Below are 18780 nucleotides of genomic sequence, written 5' to 3'. Positions count from 1 at the left end.
GAGAGCATGGCGTTCAAGGATTTGAAGGGATTTATAAAAGGTAGGGGGAGCGGAGATCCAGGCCAGATGGGCGTAACAAAGGATAGGGCGGATGAGGGATTTATAGGTGTAGAATATGGTGGAGGGGTCCAGACGCCACTTACAGCCGGAAAGGAGCTTGAGGAGACGGAGTCGGGAGCGTGCCTTGGCTTGGATTGTCTGGAGATGGGGGGTCCAGGAGAGGCGACGGTCGAGGGTGACGCCAAGGTACTTAAGGGTGGGGGTGAGGGCGATAGGACGGCCTTAGATGGTGAGATAGAAATCAAGGAGGCGGAATGAAGGGGTGGTTTTGCCTACAATGATCGCCTGGAGGGATTGACCTTGAGCAACCACTGGTTGCACCAAGCAGTGAACCAGTCAAGATGGGATTGGAGAAGGTGTTGGGAGCACTGCAGGGTGGGGGCAAGGGTAAGGAAGGCGGTGTCATCGGCAAACTGGAGAAGGTGGATGGGGGGTGACGGTGGCGGCATGTCCGCCGTATATAAAAGGTACAGAAGGGGGGAGAGGACGGAGCCTTGGGGCACACCGGCGAAGGGAAAAAAGGTGTAGGAATCCGTGTTATGGATGGTGACGTAGGAAGGACGATGGGAGAGAAAGAAGCCGATCAGACGGACGTAATTAATGGGAAGAGCGAAGGTTTGGAGCTTGAAGAGGAGACCGGAATGCCATACACGGTCATAAGCACGTTCGAGGTCCAGGGAGAGGATGATTGCCGAGCAACAGGAATTAAGCTGTTCGGAAGGGAGATGAGTGAGGTGAAGGAGAAGGTCGTCGGAAGAGAAGGACATCTGAAAGCCACACTGGGTAATGGGAAGGAGGCGGTGCTGGCGGAGATGCTGGTGGATGCGGCAGGTGAGGATAGATTGCAGGACCTTGCCGATGCCCAAGGTAAGGCTGATGGGATGGTAGGAGGAGACGGCGGTTTACCAGGTTTAAGGAACATCAGTATATGGGAGGTTTTCCTCAGGTCGGGGTAGTAACCGGTGGACAGGACTACATTGTAGGGCCTGGCCAGGGTGGAGAGGATAGAGACAGGAGCTTCACAAAGGTGACGGTAGGTGACTCGATCATGACCAGGAGCGGTGTTGCGTTTCTTGCGGAGTGTAGCAATGAGATCCTGTGTAGCGATAGGGGCATTAAGTTCCGTGTGTGCCATGTTGTCCAAGTACTGGAAACCAGGTGCGAGGGGAGGGACAGAGGGGTCAGTTCGATCGCGGACATCTGGGAAGAGGGAGTAATCAAACTGGGGATCATCGGGGATGGAAAAGACATCGCAGAAGTAAGAGTCAAAGTGATTGGCCTTACTAAGGGTGTCAGGGAAGGGATGATCATTATGGAGAAGAGGATAGTAGGGGGAGGGTTTAGTTCCAGTAAGGCGACGGAAGGCTGACCAGAACTTGGTCGAGTTGATAGGTAGGGTAGCATTTAAACGGATGCATGTCTGTCGCCAGTCCCAGCGTTTCTTAGCCGCGAGCAAATTACGAATGTGTCGCTGGAGTTGCCGGTGGCGTCGGAGTGTGTCCGGGTCACACGTGTGGAGTAAGGTGCGGTAGAGACGACGGGATTCACGGAGGAGGAGGACGGCCTGTGGGGGTAGGGTAGGACGGTGGGGGTGGATGGCGACAGTAGGGACGTGGGCCTCCACGGCCTCAGACAAGGTCTGCTGGAGAAAGGAGGCGGCATGGGTTACATCATCAGGGTGGTGGTAGGTGAAGGGGTGGCTATTGACCTGGGTGGAGAGGGTATCCCAGTAGGCATTCCAGTTGGCACGGGAATAGTCATGGACATACTTTGGGGGAGAGTCATTATGAGGGTCGGGGCGGGGGCGACGACCATCTGAAACAGTGAGGAGGACAGGGAGATGGTCGCTACCAATAGGCTCCAGGACATCCACCGTTATGTGGCCAAAGAGGTTAGGGGAGAAAAGGATAACATCAGGAGTGGAGTTGGATTCGGGACGGGTGTGCTGGGGGATGGGGATGAGGTCACCTTGAAGGGAAGAGAGGAACCGATGCCACCACCGTAACTGGGCGGCGGAACGACTATGGATGTTGAGGTCGGCGGTGAACACGTAGGAGGAGAATGTACAGTCAATGTGGGAGAGGAAGTCGAAGGGAATAGGGACGTTAGGGCGGACATAGATGGTAGCGCAGGTGACGGTAAGGCCGGGGAAGAAGAGGCTAAGGATCAGGTGTTCGGTGGGGTCGGGAAGGAGAGGTTGGAGCCGAACTGGGATCTGGCGGTGGTGACCAATGGTAACTCCGCCACGCACAATTGGGAGGGGATTATTGGAGTGGTGAAGGAGGTAGGGCGATGTGTGGACGGTGTGGTGGGGTTGGAGGAAAGTTTCATTGAGGAGGAAGGCATCCATGCAGTGGGTGGCAAGGGTGTGCAGGAAGAGGTTCTTGTTGGTGGGAAGGGAGCGGATGTTGTTCAAAAGGATACGGTGCTGTCGCGCCATGACAGGGATTTAGACAAGGGTGTCAAGACGGGAGAAGATGAAATGGGCCTGGTTGTTGGAGTAGGTGGCATACATTTTTAAGTGGAAAATGGAGTGGGCAGCGAGGGAGACCTGTTGAAGGGTGTGAGGGCGCTGGAAAGGGTGGACGTTCTGTAGGACAATGGTGAGGAACCTGATGATGTCCTCAGCGGTGGGGGGGGGGGGGACGAATGGAATTGCCAGGAGGGGTGGGGGCGTCCAGAGGACGGACAGGGACGATGAGTTCAGGAGTGGTCGGAGGGGGTCGGGCCTTACACTTTTGGGAGTAGGTGGGATGGGGGAGATTGCAGGTGTTGCAGGAGCGAGGGGATTGAAGGTTAAGGCACTGCCGGAGGAAGTGTACTTGCCTACAATGCAGGTAGGTGGGGGACTCGTGGCACTCGGCTGTTGGGTGTGCGTTATAGTGCAGACACCTCTGGCAGTGCAGGGATTGAGGAGGGGAACGGGAGGGGTCGACCTTATAGCGCTGGTTGAAGAGGAGGGCACCCTCCTTCAGGAGACGGTCAATGGAGGGGGTGTCCTTGGAGAAAACCCGCATAAGGCGGGTGGGGCCGGCCGAGTTGAAAATGCGGTGGACCGCCTGCACCGCCAGTGTGGGATGCGCCTTGAGCTCCACCAACACCTCCTCCTCCGTGATCGACGGACTGAGCTGAGTGATCACGGCGGTGAGGGTTGGCAGGCAACGCGGGCGTTGGGGTTGGTCGGTAGGAGATGGAGAAGGAGCAGGGGGAGGGAGGCGTTGGGGCCAAAACGGGTGATGGGTAGGCGGGAGAGGATGTCAGTATGGAGGGTGGGGCCGGGGGAGGAGATGAGAACGAAATCTGGTCTGGGAGTGAGAAGAGAGATGGGGGCACCAGGGAAGTGTTGGCGGAGGAGGAGGGAGAGATTCCGGGCCTCAAGAAGGGAAGGATCGGGATGGGAGAGGAGGTACTTGTATAAAGAGGGGGGAGGAGGAGGAGGAGGAGGCAGAGGGAGCAGGGCCAGGCGGGGAGACATCCATGGCATCCTGCGGGGGGGGGGGGGAAGGAGGATGGGGTGGGGCCTTTTTGGGAGCGGAAGAGGTTGAGGTGCCACTAGGGTGTATAACGGTGGCAGAAGGGTGGGTGGTGATATGAGGGATGGGAGCTATAGGGAGGTGGCGGGAAGGGGCAGGTCCCGGTGAGGACACAGTAGTTGGCGCCAGAGATGGTGACGGCGACAGCGACAGTGGTGGCGGTGATGGCGAAGGCGATGGGGAGAGTTGGGCATGGGCAGTGGCCCGACGAGCCACCACCTTAGCTGGAGATGCAGTGACAGGCTGGGGAAGTGGGGGGAAAGGATCAGAGGGAGAGGAGTGGGAGGAAGAAACTGGAGAGGGGGCGACAAAGAGCGAGGGCGAAGGGAGAGTGAGAAGAGGCGGGATGGAAAGAGGGGGGTGTGACTGGGCACACCATGTTATGGTGGTGGTGGCGGCGGAGGGGGAACTATAAACTATGGCTGTGGTGGTAGTGGTGGTGGGGGCTGGCATGACGACAGGGATAAGCAAAATTGCACAGGACGAAAAGGAAAGGAAAAAACTGGGGACAGACGAAGACGAAGATGGATGAAGACAAAGACGGATGAAGACGAAGACGGACGAAGACCAGAGTCCCACACTGCTGGCGCAGGCGCTGACGTCGACGACGGCTGGTAGGAATGCCGCAGCTGCTGCTGCTGCTGCTGCTGCTGCTGCCGCGGACGGGGCCGGGGCTGCTGCTGCTGCTGGAGGGCTGGCTGGCTGGCTGCCTGGCTGGACTGCTGCTGCGGGAGGGCTGGCTGGCTGGCTGCTGCCGGCTGGACCGCTGCTGCTGGCCAGGACCGCTGCTGCTGGCCGGGACCGCTGCTGCTGCCGCCGCCGCCGCCGCTGCTGCTGCTCTACGGCTGGACGGCTGGATCGCTGCTGCTCGGCTGGACCGCTGCTGCTCGGCTGGCTGGCTGGCTGGCTGGCTGGCTGGCTGGCTGGCTGGCTGGCTGGCTGGCTGGCTGGCTGGCTGGCACCTGAAAACCTAGCGCTTCGATAGTGCTGGAATGGCATAATCGAATGGCGGTATCCTTGCGAAGTACCGCCGGAGATGAAGTAAAACTATGTGCCAGACTCATATTTAAACCGGTGCCCTCTGTCTTCTTGAGAGAGCTCTACCAACTGAGCTGCACGAACGGAAGTGAAGCAGTGGGGACGAGTCGTGAGTCACGCTCAGATGGATCAATTGGTAGAGCAACTGTGCACGAAAGGTACTGTTTTCGAGTCCCTGTCCAGCATATAACATTAATCCGTGAGAAAGTTTCGTGTCAGCAAACACTACTCTGTAGAGCAGGTCCGGCCAGAATTTCTGCACGCGTGCGGTGCTCCTGCACATATGCAACTTCCGGGTCACAGTGTGCACGCCGCAGCCCTCAGCGTTCATGTAGTGCATGTTTGTACGCAAAGATGTCGCTTTATCCACTTGCTGGGATACTCCGTACCGGCGCATTCTAGTGCTCTTTCCACAGCTTGCAAGCCAACCATGGGAAGGTATTTCGTGTATTAAACATTTAAAATACTGTCACAGCCTACTCATTGAGACGTCTACTTTTATGTTAACAGTTTAACCCAGTAAGACAAGTGATACAGTTATCAACTGTGGGTTTTTATTAAGGCAGCTTGACTGACGGCACGTAAATACGCGTAATGTTTTTGATCTAGTATTTAAGAAAGAGAGCACTTAGCGACTTACAACGAACCTTATTCGTGATTTCAAATAACATTAAACTAATTCAAGGTTTCCTATAACTAATTCTCGGTGGCCTCAGTTACACCTACATAATTTCTGTCTCACTGACCTCTGAATAGAATGATAACCGCAGACCTCTCGATTATCACCTGTTATTTCAATACCAGTATTGTTATATCTTTCATCAGTTCCGCCTGAAATCTGCATAATAATCGATAATTAGATGAATGTTATGTTTTATCTTCAGCTGAGCGTAGCCCTTCACACATTAAAAAAAACTAAATGTAAGTATACATTGGAACAATCGGTTTAATGACCAACTTTCCTGATAATAATGTAACATGGAGCACAATGAGGCAATTATGCACAGTTAGTAAACAATAATTTTTAATTATGAAAGGAATAAATCCAAACACGTTTATCACTGGTCATGAGAAATGATAATCGAGTTGATGTGTCTCACCCATTTTGTTAAGGACATTTAATTTTGCTTGCCGTTCTTCACTGTTGAGTACACTACACTCGTCTTTGTGATAAGTATTGTAGTGTCTTTCAATTGAAAACTTAGGCTGGCCGCCTATTATTCGGCGGCACAGCAAACACTGTGAGTTTTCACCAACGGCTACAAAAAAGAATTGCAGTTCCCAGTCATTTTTAAACGACTGAGAACATAGAACTCCCGTCCTTTGCTTTTTCATAGTACCTGACCCAGTACTTCTCTTTTAAGGTTGCGGTTACCAGGGGCAAACGAGACTGGGTATGTTGCGCTCTTGCTAGTACCACATAAATAGGGAAGTGGAGCCGCCGCCGTCGATTTAAGACACATGTCTAATAACAGATGTCGCTGTCGCACACGTGCGCACATGTGCAGCACTTCCGCACGTCTGCACACTGTGCAGCGTTTGGCCGGCCCTTCTGTAGAGTGAAAATTTATTCTGAATGCAGCCAAATGTCTATATGTGGAGGTTATGTATCACACTGCTAGCTTGTGTAATGGATGAATTTGTGCTGTACCCCCTTCATAGAATTCATATATTATTGATCAGTTGTGACCGTCAAGACTTATCACATAGACCAAATATGTGAACTATTGGACAATTGTGGTAACGTTATCATGGCGTCAGATCCGGGTATGACTCCTCAATCTATAATTCATATTGGAACTGTTGATAAAATCGTATTTGTGACTGATTGACTGAGGCTGAGCGCCACCAATATATAAATCATTCAGTGGATACTAATGAAAGTTCGATGAGACTGTCAGGATCCTTTGACTCGAAATTATGACTACATATGCTACTTTCGTAAGCCGATTTGAATCTCCGAAGCTCTGACGAGAAGAAATATGTTTTGCCTAACAGGTAGCCATACATACCGTCAATGTTCTCTCCGGGTAACATGGCATTTTACATGGTCTCCCAAGTGAGTTAGAAACTGTTGCTCTAAAAGTGTCCAGCCGATTTTAGTTTCGTAGCTGTAGAGGTTCTGAGTCAGAGACAGGATGTGCTTCATTCTTACATCCTCATTTCCGAACACAGAGATTAATTTAAGATCTGATATACTCGTCAAATAGCCTTTAAAGCTTTACATCTATGTCTGCCACGCAAACAATATACCTTGCCATCCAATAGAAGTCCTACATGCCGTCAAGGTGTCAGCCATTAAATAATGATACTTTAGGGAGGGAAGAACGAGTGTATACTTCTGTCTTCCTTAACTAACATGAACTGGGATGTGTCTGTCCTAACTCAGCACAAGACTGAACTAATATACTGCTTGATAATTGCTGAAGGACAACTACCTCTTGTTAAGAAACAACTGACAGTTGCTGTGGATCAAACGAAAGTAGCTACAGACCACCCTATGGGTGACACTAAAACGATAGTAGAACGACGTGTTAACTGCAGGCCATGACTATGCACGAACGATCTGTATGAATTCGACAGGTTACACAGCACAGTGTTTGACGAATGTTGTTGTGGTATCATTTAATGTGACATTTTGTATGGTATGGCAACATGTCTGCAAGACAAGTAGTTTGATTGCTCAAAGCCTGTCAAAGTGTCACTACTGTGGCCACAGCAAAGGGTGGGTTTTTTGTCATCTCGCTGTTAATAACGGCCGCTGAAGGTGGAAATCCTTTGTGGGAGGTTGAGCCGCGCTGCGGCTCGCGTTGGTGCTGTTCTCGTAGGTTTCCGCCCTCTCTTTGGAGACCAGACGGTATCGTTTAGTTGGGATGGTTGCGTTTGTTTGTCTTCTTCTCGTGTTGACTGGCGCCACTCGGTTTCGTAAGCGCTGCATGCCCGCTAGTGGCAGCAGTAGCGGTTATCTATACCCCCGCCGGCGAAACATTGCACTTGACAGTTCGCTTTTTGTCTAGTTAGGTTGGCTATACTGTAATAGCGATGTTGCAACAGCAGCCTCTATACACACAGCAGACGACACAGTTTCCCGTCCCGTCTCGTAAATGCAAGCGATTGAGCAATTACAGTGTATATAAAAACTCGTTTTTAGTTGTACTACAATGATAGGAAGTAAACAACCGTATAATAATGCATGTAAAAGCACAACGATGCGCACCCTTTCGATAACGGAGCAAAGAAATACAAAAAACAAGCATCTGACGACTGGTACTTTAAAATCAATAATGTACGTAGTTTACAAAATAAATAATAACCGAGATTGCAATAAATAACCAATATTAGTAATTTTTCACTCACCAATTTACAGCGATAATGGCGCAATTCCATCTAGCTCGCCATCGTCACTGTTGTCCGATTCATCGCCAAAACCGTCTTCATCGTCGTCATCAGCAAGACAAATCATTAATTGTTCATGGCCACTGATAATGCCTTCTATTGTCTGTGCTGCTCGTATAAGCTTCTCGACGTGCTCTACTTTTTTTCTCCATGAGGCTGCATCCACTGTCACAAGAGCTTCACGCAACAGCTTTTCCACCTCTGTTATTGTAAAGGACTTGTTGTTGTTCCTTACATACATTTTTACATCACTCCATATTAACTCAATAGGGTTGAAATGGCAGTGATATGGTGGCAGCCTTATTACAGTATGACCCTGCTCCTTGGCAATTTCGTCTACTACGTATGTAGGTGTCGTAGGCTTATTTTCTTTAACAAGAGAATATAACAGAACCTTTGTCATACTCATATCCGCTGCAATATTTCGAGCCTGTAACCACTGCACCATAACTTCTTTCCGATCATTTGTGGTTGGGGCTTTGTTCTGTATCACCGAATGATATGGAGCATTGTCCATTACAATTGTTGTAGGGACAAGAAATTGTTTTAAAAGGTTCCTGAACCACTCAACAAATCGTGTGTGATCCATATCTTCATGGTAATCACCAGTCTTTTTTGATCTAAAAACTAAAAGTGCGTCAGGAACAAAAGCACTGGAGGAGCCTGCATGGACCACAATTAATCTAGCTCCTCTTCCCGTCGGCTGATGGCCGCTACTGCTGGGTGTGTTATCCGTCCAACATTTACTGACAGCTTCCCCGGCATTAACCCACGTTTCGTCTAGCCAAATTATGGAATGAATGTCTCTGCCCACAATTTTGTGCAAGAAAATGCTACGAGCGGTAACAATATGTGCCCTCTCTAACAGTACTTTGCGTCCGTCTAGCGTTTTGTAACGGAAACCCATATTTTTAGCACAAGTTTTAGTGATGTTTTACCACCCCTGAAGAGTTCACTTTCTTTTAAAGAGATTAATAACTTAGCTACAGTCGGATACTCTTTTCTGCTGTAGTAAGCATAAACATGCCTACGAATTGCATCAGTCTGGAAAGAATCTGAATCTGTGATGGGACTAGGCCGCTTTTTCTTCTTTCCCGGGGTTGATAAAAATGTATTATTTGATCCAGACAGCTCGGAATCATTACGGCTCACTTCAGTATCTTCCAAGTTTTGTAGTAATACTCCCTTACTTACTACGGTTCTTGCACTAATACCAAGAGTTTTCGACGTACGCTCCACCACTTTGTCGGCAGGAATTGATGGCTGTCCATGAATGCTTACGTAGTTTTTCTCCTGCTCGTAAAACTCACGAGTTCTGCGTAGCAACTCCAGTGCCTGGCTGTTTAGCGGCACCCCTCGACGCAAAGGATTGTCACCAGGTGAACGAAGTCTTTTCGGTGGCATTTTCCAAGTATGTACACTCACAACGTAACAAAAGTCACAACGATATAGCACACAGTACAACGAAAACACGCGGTAAACAACATACAATTCACGTTGTATACACATTCACCAAACAAAGCCGGCAACGCGGGAACTTTGACGTCACAGCACGTGAGTAACAGCAGTGCTCACTGCGCTGTGATTGGCTGGCGCCCTACGCTGAACGCCTAGCGCCTATCGTTCTTCACTTGTTACTCTGTTACGCTGCCAACTTCATACGCAAACGTCAAGTGCAATGTTTCAGCGGCCCGGGTATATATGTAATAACTGTTGCTCTATCTTTGGGGCGACGTCGTTGTTTTGCCAGGTCGTGTGAGTGGTGAGTTCGGTTGCGGACTGAGGAGAAGCCAGGACCGCGCAGTGCGGGAACACGCCGGGAGCGCTGGCGGCACGCATGGACTGCCGGATGGAAGGGCTGTGGTCAAGGGGCTGCACCGGATCCAGCAAGTTTTAAGATGAGTGTATTTCAATACAAGTAGAAAAACCTCCACCATTGTGATATCCTGCGATTCTCCAGTGACCTGGGTTCGTGTTGCTCCTCGTAGTGTCGCTGAGGCGAAGAGCAGCGAGTGGAGCGCTTGGGAAAGGCGGATCTGTTCAGCTGTGCTCGACTTCTTATTACTATTTACTGCGTTCAACTTGTTACAATTTGTTAAGTTCAACCAGCGGTAATTTTTCTTGCCTGGTGGTGCTTCGTTCAAAAACGTTTTAAAGGTAGCATGAGTAAGCACCATCCTTGTCTCAGTCCTCCGTTAATCTTAAATTCCCAACTGTTACACAAGAAATGTTACCTCAATATAGCTTTTTAATGTCTTGTTTATTAATGTGGAAAGTCATACACTGTCATAGGGTTTATGAAAACCTATAAAAAAAACTATGTATGTCCCAGTATTATGTGCGTTTCTCTTGTCCATCACTAGTATAATTTTGCAGATAAGACCTGCCTGCACGGAATCCATTTCTTCTTCTGATTCCTCGAATTCTGTGTTTTAAGGATATTGTCATGGATGTGATGCCTTGATAATTTGCGAGTGATACTTGATACCGTTATAAATATGTTTGCGAAGAACCCTTCTTTAAAGTCGACAGTGATTTCCCCTCCACTAAGACAGAGATTAAATAGCTTCCCGAGATGCTCAGATAATAAGTTTGGTCCGACCTTCAAGCCTTAGGCTTTTCCATTTTCGAATTTCTTAACTATTTTCTGTACCTCCGCTGTTGTAGTCTGGTGTCACGTTCGTTGCCTAAGAACAAGCATATATCTTGAAATTCAGGTCCATCTTGTTCGAAAAATTCCTCACAATATGTTTTCCTGCTCACTACGCTTATCAGCGCCTCTCATTTGTTATTAGCTGTTTTGTTACCTCCTAAGATTCTTTTTACTTTGAACTCCTTATGCAGATATTAATTTCTTCACATTTAAGTTACCAAACAGCACTTTTTTCTCTATTTACTACTTTCTTTGTCTCTCCCCCCAGTGTTATATATCTAATTACATATTAGCCTTATTGCTCCTAATCAATCTGTTATAGGCCTCTTTCTTCGCTTTTGGCGCAATCACTTTTTAATTTCCATTCGTGTTCCCAACTATTCTGCCGCTATCATATGCCGCTTCATGAACTAGTCCCACTGTCGTATCGTCAGTCCGATGTAGTTTACAACGTAGTCTTAGCTCGTACAACAAGGCCACTGAAGGTTCCTGTAGTAAACGTAACTTATATTGCGGCTGCTCCGGTTTCTCTCTCCATTTGGCACCTTCTAATTTTTTGTAATGGGAAGCAAAGTGCATACTAAAGTAGGAAATAGTCAGATTCACATTCTGCTCTCGGGTAGACTCTGCAAAGCTCTACCTTTGTTCGATTACTTTCTTTTCCTGCTTTCCCTACAGCAGAATCAATTATAGGGTGTAACTTCATTGCAGGTTGGATCCATGTGTATTTATGGATCTCTTTGTGCTGAAACAAAAAATTCATCTCTTCCTACCGTACTGTTCACACATATCTACCATCCTATCTTAGTGATCATTCACAGTACTTTCCCCATTTTGACTATAATCTTGCTAGCATTCTCTTTACCCCTCGCCAATTACAGTCTAGAAGATACAGCTCCTTCTTATTTTAATGCGATCTAGGAAGATTGTTAAATCACTAAATACATTATCCTTCTCAAAGTTAGCAGCGTTTTCTGTGGGAGAATATGCTGCTGCGATCGCTACATCGTGTCCTTTTAGCTTCATATCCGCACGCATTTAACATTCGTTCACACAGTCCTGTTTCTTAATGCTGCGTTTTCACGATTTATTTATCGCAGCATACATCCTCTTCTTTGCCGAGCACTATTTGTTCACTCTACTGTAAGCATGAACATAGCTATTCTTCTACTCCTTTAGGTATCTTTTTCTGCTTCTGTTAGTGCTAATACGCGTACATTGTTCGATGGATTTCCTTGAATACTTCCGTTTTGTTATTTGTGACGCCCTGAACATTCCATCTAGCGAAATTCATATATCTACTTGATATGCTGGGTCTTTTACGTTTACTTACGAGTTTCCCCGAGGGCTTACTTTTGGATGTTTTGTAGGATGAAATTTTCTGACTGGTGGGGAGAAGGCCCAGATTGAAACGTCCCCTTTGAACAATTATTACTGACTGTGCTTAAACTGACACACAATATTTTTTAGCGCAACGCAACCTGACTTCCAGTAACCCTACAAAAGAATGGCCCTGACTAACATTAACCTATACCTTTCACAAATCACTTACCTCACAAAAATCTTCGTTACTCGAACTACTGCAATACAGCGAGCGCCACTACTGCCAGCTAAATAAAAGATTCAAACTATGGAAGGCACTAACTACTGATAGGCATAGTTAGCAAATGAAAGATTTTAATAGAGAACAAACAATGTATTTACCTTACTAGTGTTCAAAAGTCATAATATATATAGCAGTTCATGACAACCAGTATTACAAATTTCAAAACTCCGCCATCTCTCTCCCCACATCCACCACTGCTGGCGGCTCATCTCCAACTGCGCAACGCTACGCGCTGTTCACAGCCAGTTGCCGCTGCCCAACACTACAATGGCAGACAACAATGCAAACTAGCCACAGACTGCACACAGCACAGCCAGTGATTTTCGTACAGAGCGCTACGTAACGTTGCCAATAAGAAAACATCAGCCTACTTACAAGATGTTCAACCGCGAACCTCAAAGACTACTAACTTTCAGTCAAGTTCCTTCCTTTATACCGATTGTCGTTCTGTAGTTAAGGGCTCGGTCCTCACTGTGTTTTAATCAAAATTCCATGCAGAATTTACGCGCTCTAAACTGGTGGACTGTAAGTCTCACCGAGTCACTGGCTGTTTCCATAACGGTCCTTTCCGCACTCTGCACTGTACAGACGTCCATCCTTCCCAACCTCATCGCAATTGGAGATAGAAAAGGAGAATGAAAGACACCCTCGAGGCTCGAAATGTAAAACTGCTGGGGTCGAAAAGAGAAGCGTGGACCAAGGAAGACCGATAGAAAAGAAAGCAAAAGAAGTCTGGCACAAGTAAGTGGAAGTTGTGTAAGGGCTCATATGATTTCCACCAACATACGCGCATGAAGGGGGCCCCTAGAGGCTGTATGGTTACTTCCGACCACCGGTACCTTATCTCAAAGTACTAAGTTTCTGACCCAAAATCATTTGTGTAATTGTGACTATAAATAGTTGGGTCTTACTCTAAATCCGAAAGCAGGGAATGAGTACTGGATAAATTACATTTAAATTTTCGTATATTACTTTATTTCCGAAGTGTGGAAACTAGGTGACAAGTAGCAACTCGTTAGTGAAATAAAGTAAATGTAACATTGTACACCGCTTGTAAAAATCAAACTGCAAGGACAGTGAGATGATGGCGGGTCTCCCGTTGGTATTGTGCGAGATGAACTAACTTCAGGGCGGCGCCCTTTGCGCCGGAAATAAAACGCAATACCCAGAGCGGTCGCTGTCAATCAAAGCCGAACGTCGATATTCAAAATTGTTTCGAGAGAAACAGCTATGCGCGCGACACGGTATTGCAATCTACGGAACGATCTGCTTTTACATTCCTGTAAAATTGTGCCTCTGTTTGGCTGTTTTGGGATCAAAACATGGGCAGTGAGTTTTGTTCAGGACTTCTTCGCACACATTATTTTTGGATTGCCAGTAGTGTCTTCTTACGAAACTGAACATTGTCTCTGAATACATTAGAGTCATCTTTGTCGATGACGACAAGCGACTGTCAGATTGCACGATTTCTCTTTGTTTCTAAGGAGGACAATTTGTTTATAAAACATGTACACTTTATGTTCCCACATTCAGTCACTATCTGATCAAAAGTATCCGGACGATCGTATGTAATGTGAAATGGCCACTAAACGTTTCGAGTGGCCGACCAGCTACCATAAAAGGAGGGATGGAATATTGTCAGCAGAGAAGCAGTAGTAGCAAAATGGGTCGGTCAGGAGAACCGAATAAATTCGAACATGGACCATTCATTGGATGTCACCTGAGTAACACATCTGTCAGGGCAATTTCAACCCTTCTAAAGAAGCCCACGATGACGGCTGCTTATGTGATTGTGAAGTGGAAAAATGATGGAACAATCACAGTTAAACCAAGACCAGGCAGATGGGATATTCTGACGCACAGAGACAGTCGAGCATCGCGGTGGATGGTGGTCAGTAGACGGAATCATTCGTGAGTTCCGAAGTGCTACTCGCACTTTAGCTAGAATACATGTGTAGGGAATTCAAAAGAATGGCGTCCTATGCTCGAGCAGACTCTCATACGTCAACCACTTCTGTAGTCCCTAATAAACAGGACAGTCGGTGACTGAAAACAAGTGATTTGGTGTAATGGATCACGCTGTACCCTGTGTCAATCCGATGGAACGATTAGGGCTTAGCAAATGCCTGGATAATTTACCTGACATGATCTATAGAGATAAGGGAGAAGTACAGAAGTAATAGTCATATAGTAGGGGGGTGTTTCTCGTGGTTAAAGTGTGGTCTCATTTCGGTTAAGGAAACGCCAACTGCGTAAGCATATGTGCACTTTTTACAGCCTTGCGCACAAAATACAGAAGAGGAAGCGTTCAGGGACGATGGCAGCTTGTATCAACATGACACAAATCCCAACTTGGACCGAATGGAACACGTACAGTTACATATCGTCTTCAGTCTTGTGATCGTCAGTCTTGTGACTAATTTTCTGGGATCTGTCACGAGTTCCTCTCCCGTGTCAACCTCTTCATCTCAGAGTGTCACTTGCAAGCCGTGCCCTCAATTATTTAGTGGAGGTATTCCAATCTCTGTCTTCCACTACAGTTTTTTCCTTCTATAGCTCCCTCTAGTACAATGGAAGTCATTCCCCCATGTCTTAACTTATGTCCTATCACCGTGCACCTTCTCTTTGTCAGTGTTTTCCACATATTTCTTTCCTCTTTGATTCTAAGCAGAATCTCCTCATTCCTTATCAGTCCGCCTAATTTTCTACATTCTCCCGTAGCACCACATCTCAAATGCTTCGTTCTATTCTGTTCCGGTTTTCCTACAGTCCATGTTTCACATCCGTGATTCTCAGAAATTACTTCCTCAGATCAAGGCCTATGTTTGATACTAGTAGGCTTCTCTTGCCCAGGAATGCCCTTTTGGCAGTGATAGTCTTGCTTCTTTCTTGCTCCGTCCATCATTGGTTATTTTGCTGCCTAGGTAGCAGAATTCCTTAACTTCGTCTGCTTCGTGACCATCGATTCTGATGGTAAGTTTATCGCTGTTCTCATTTCTGCTACTTCTCATTGCTTTCTTCGATTTACTCTCAATCCATATTCTATACTCGTCAGACTGTTGATTGCATTCAGCAGATCATGTAATTCTTCTTCACTGTCACTGAGGATAGCAATGTCATCAGCGAATCGTACCATTGATATCCTCTCAGCCTGAATTTTAATTCCACTCCTGAACCTTTCTTTTATTTCATTGCTTCTTCGATATGCCGATTGAACAGTGGGGGCGGAAGAGTACATCCCTGCCTCACACCATTTTTAGTGGGGGCACTCCGTTCCTGATCTTCCACTCTTATTTTTCCCTCTTGGCTTTTGAACATACTGTATATAATCACATTACCCTCCAATAGGAATGTCGAATAGACGCCACGAGTGTGATATCACTTTCAAAATGATGGAGCACAGAAACCATTCGTCCTTTCCTTTCAGGCTTTATTAAAGCAAATCTATATTTTAGCTACTAACTAGCTATTATCAATGCAGTGTTTCAGAGTTTTAATATATGTCCTAGTACGACAGTCCCTGTTGTTCGGGCTCATGTCGTAGTTCAAATATGGTTCAAATGGCTCTGAGCACTATGGGGCTTGATATCTGAGGCCAGCAGTCCCCTAGACTTAGAACTACTTTAACCTAACTAATCTAAGAACATCACACACATCCATGCCCGAGGCAGGATTCGAACCTGCGACCGTAGCAGCAGCGCGGTTCCGGACTGAAGTGCCCAGAACCGTTTGGCCACTACGGCCGGCTGTCGTAGTTCGTTCAATACTACTGGGTATTACATGTCTTTCACTATAGCTTACCCCTATTACCTTAGAATTTCAAATATCTTGCAAGCATTTGAAATTGTCGAACTTTTTTCCCAGGTAGACAAATCCTGTGAACGTGTTTTGATTTTTCCTTAGCCTTCTTTCATTGTCAATCACAAGGCCAGAACTGCCTCTCTGATGGCTTTACCTTTCCTAAAGGCAAACTGATCATCATCGACAGATTCTCAGTTTTCCTTTCCAGGCCTCTGATATTATTATTCTCAGCAACTTGTATGCATGAGGTGTTATTTGATTGTGCAATAATTCGCGCACTTTTCTTAAATCCTCTTGAGCTCTGTTAAATTCTGATTCTAATAACGGATCCCCTATCTCTTTTAAATCGACTCCTGTTTCTTCTTCTATCACATCAAACAGATCTTCCCCCTCATAGACGCCTAGAGTATACTCTTTCCACCTCTCCAGTCTCTCCTCTGCATTTAACAGTGGAGTTCCCAGCGCCCTCTTTATGTTACCAACCTTACTTATAATTCAGTGAAGGTTGTTTTGATTTTACTACATGTTGAGTCAGTCCTTCCGACAAAGATTTTTCATGCAGCTATTTACTCTTTACTTCCCTGCACTTTCTATTTATTTAATTCCCAGCGACTTTTATTTCTTTATTCCTGAATATCCTTGAACATTTTTGTATTTCCTTCTTTATCGATCAAATGAACTATTTCTTATGTTAACCATTGTTTCTTCGCAATCATCTTCTTTGTACCTATATTTTTCTTTCTGACTTCGGTGATTGTGCTTTTTAGAGATGTTGATTCCTCTTCAGTTGTACTGCATACTGAGCTGTTCCTCATTGGTGTATCTACTGCCTTAGAGAACTTCAAGCGCATCTCCTCATTCCTTAGTACCTGACTAATCTATTGAATTTCAGCATACTCTTCATCACTACTGAATTGCGATCTGAATCTATATCTGTTCCTGGGTACGTCTTACAATAGAGAACTGATTTTGTTACCTGGACGTGACCATGATGTAATCTATCCGAAATTCTCCCGTAACACCCGGCCTTTTCCAATCATACCTCCTCTTCTTGTGGTTCTTGAACAGAGCATTCGCTATTACTAACTGAAATTTATTGTAGAACTCAACTAGTCTTTTCCCTCTCTCATTTCCTGTACCAAGCCCACATTTTCCTGTGATCCATTCTTATACTCCCCCTACAACCGCATTCCAGTCACCAAGACAATAATATTTTCATTTTCCTTTACGTACTAAAATAGCCATTCAATATTCTCATATACTTTCTTCATCTCTTCATCTTCAGCTTCCGACGTCGTTATGTATACCTGTTGTCGGTGTTGGTTTGTTATCGATTCTGATGAGAACAGTCTTATCACTGAATAAATGGTTCAAATGGCTCTGAGCACTATGGGACTCAACTGCTGTGGTTATCAGTCCCCTAGAACTTAGAACTACTTAAACCTAACTAACCTAAGGACATCACACACATCCATGCCCGAGGCAGGATTCGAACCTGCGACCGTAGCAGTCCCACGGTTCCGGACTGCGCGCCTAGAACCGCGAGACCACCGCGGCCGGCTTATCACTGAATAGTTCACAGTAACTCACTCTCTGAGCTACCATCCTATTCGTAATGAAACCCACACCTGTTATACCATTTTCTGCTGCTGTTGATTTTACCGTGTAGTCAAAATGGCTCTGAGCACTATGGGACTTAACAGCTATGGTCATCAGTCCCCTAGAACTTAGAACTACTTAAACCAAACTAACCTAAGGACGTCACACAACACCCAGTCATACCGTGTAGTCAACTGACAAGAAATCCTTGTCTTCTTTGTATTTCAGATCACTGATCCCCAATACATCTAGACTGAAAATAGCATTTCTCTTTTAAGATATTCTAGCTTCCATACCATGTTTAAACTTCTGACATTCCGTGCTCCGTCTAGTAGAATGTCAACGTTTCGTTGCCTTGGCAGTCCCCTCTCGGAGATAGGAATGGGGGACTAGCCCGGAATCTTTTGCCAATGGAGAGATCATCAAGACAGTTTTTCAATTACAGGGCACATGTCCTGTGGATACACGTTATGTGTCTTTAATGCAGTGGTTTCCATTGCCCTCCGCATACTCACGCCGTTGATCATTGCTCATCCATCGGTCTTTAATGGCAGTTTCCCACCTCAACAGCAATAGACTGCCCTTAACTGCTGTCCGCTCCTCCGCCCTCTTTGACAAGGCCTTTTGCTGAAGGAGGGTGACTTCTATTGGCGGATTCTGCGGCAACCATTACTGATGATTTTTACCCAAAATTTAAGCAGTGGCGAGGCTCGAATTCAGGATCGAAGACAACTTGATTACTTATAAAAGACGCTAAAGGTGGACCACGCGTATCCCTCCCGAACGGCGCGTCTCAGGAGTATCTACCGTCACGCAGCTTCAGGGACACTATTGGGAAAGATTGCAGGATTGCACTTAGTTACATTTAATCCAATGGCACTAGTTTAATTTAAATGGATGCAGCATTATTCAACGGTGTCTCTATAGTTGCTCTAAAGCAGAGACACCTGAGCCGCCCGACTTGACTGCTCTGCCGGGATCGCGACTGCTACGGTCGCAGGTTCGAATCCTGCCTTGCGCATGGATGTGTGTGATGTCCTTAGGTTAGTTAGGTTTAAGTAGTTCTAAGTTCTAGGGGTCTGATGACCACAGAT

Source organism: Schistocerca nitens, chromosome 2, assembly GCF_023898315.1.
Source record: "Schistocerca nitens isolate TAMUIC-IGC-003100 chromosome 2, iqSchNite1.1, whole genome shotgun sequence".
NCBI classification, from domain to species: Eukaryota; Metazoa; Arthropoda; class Insecta; order Orthoptera; family Acrididae; genus Schistocerca; species Schistocerca nitens.
Note: the sequence above shows the minus strand (reverse complement) of the source record.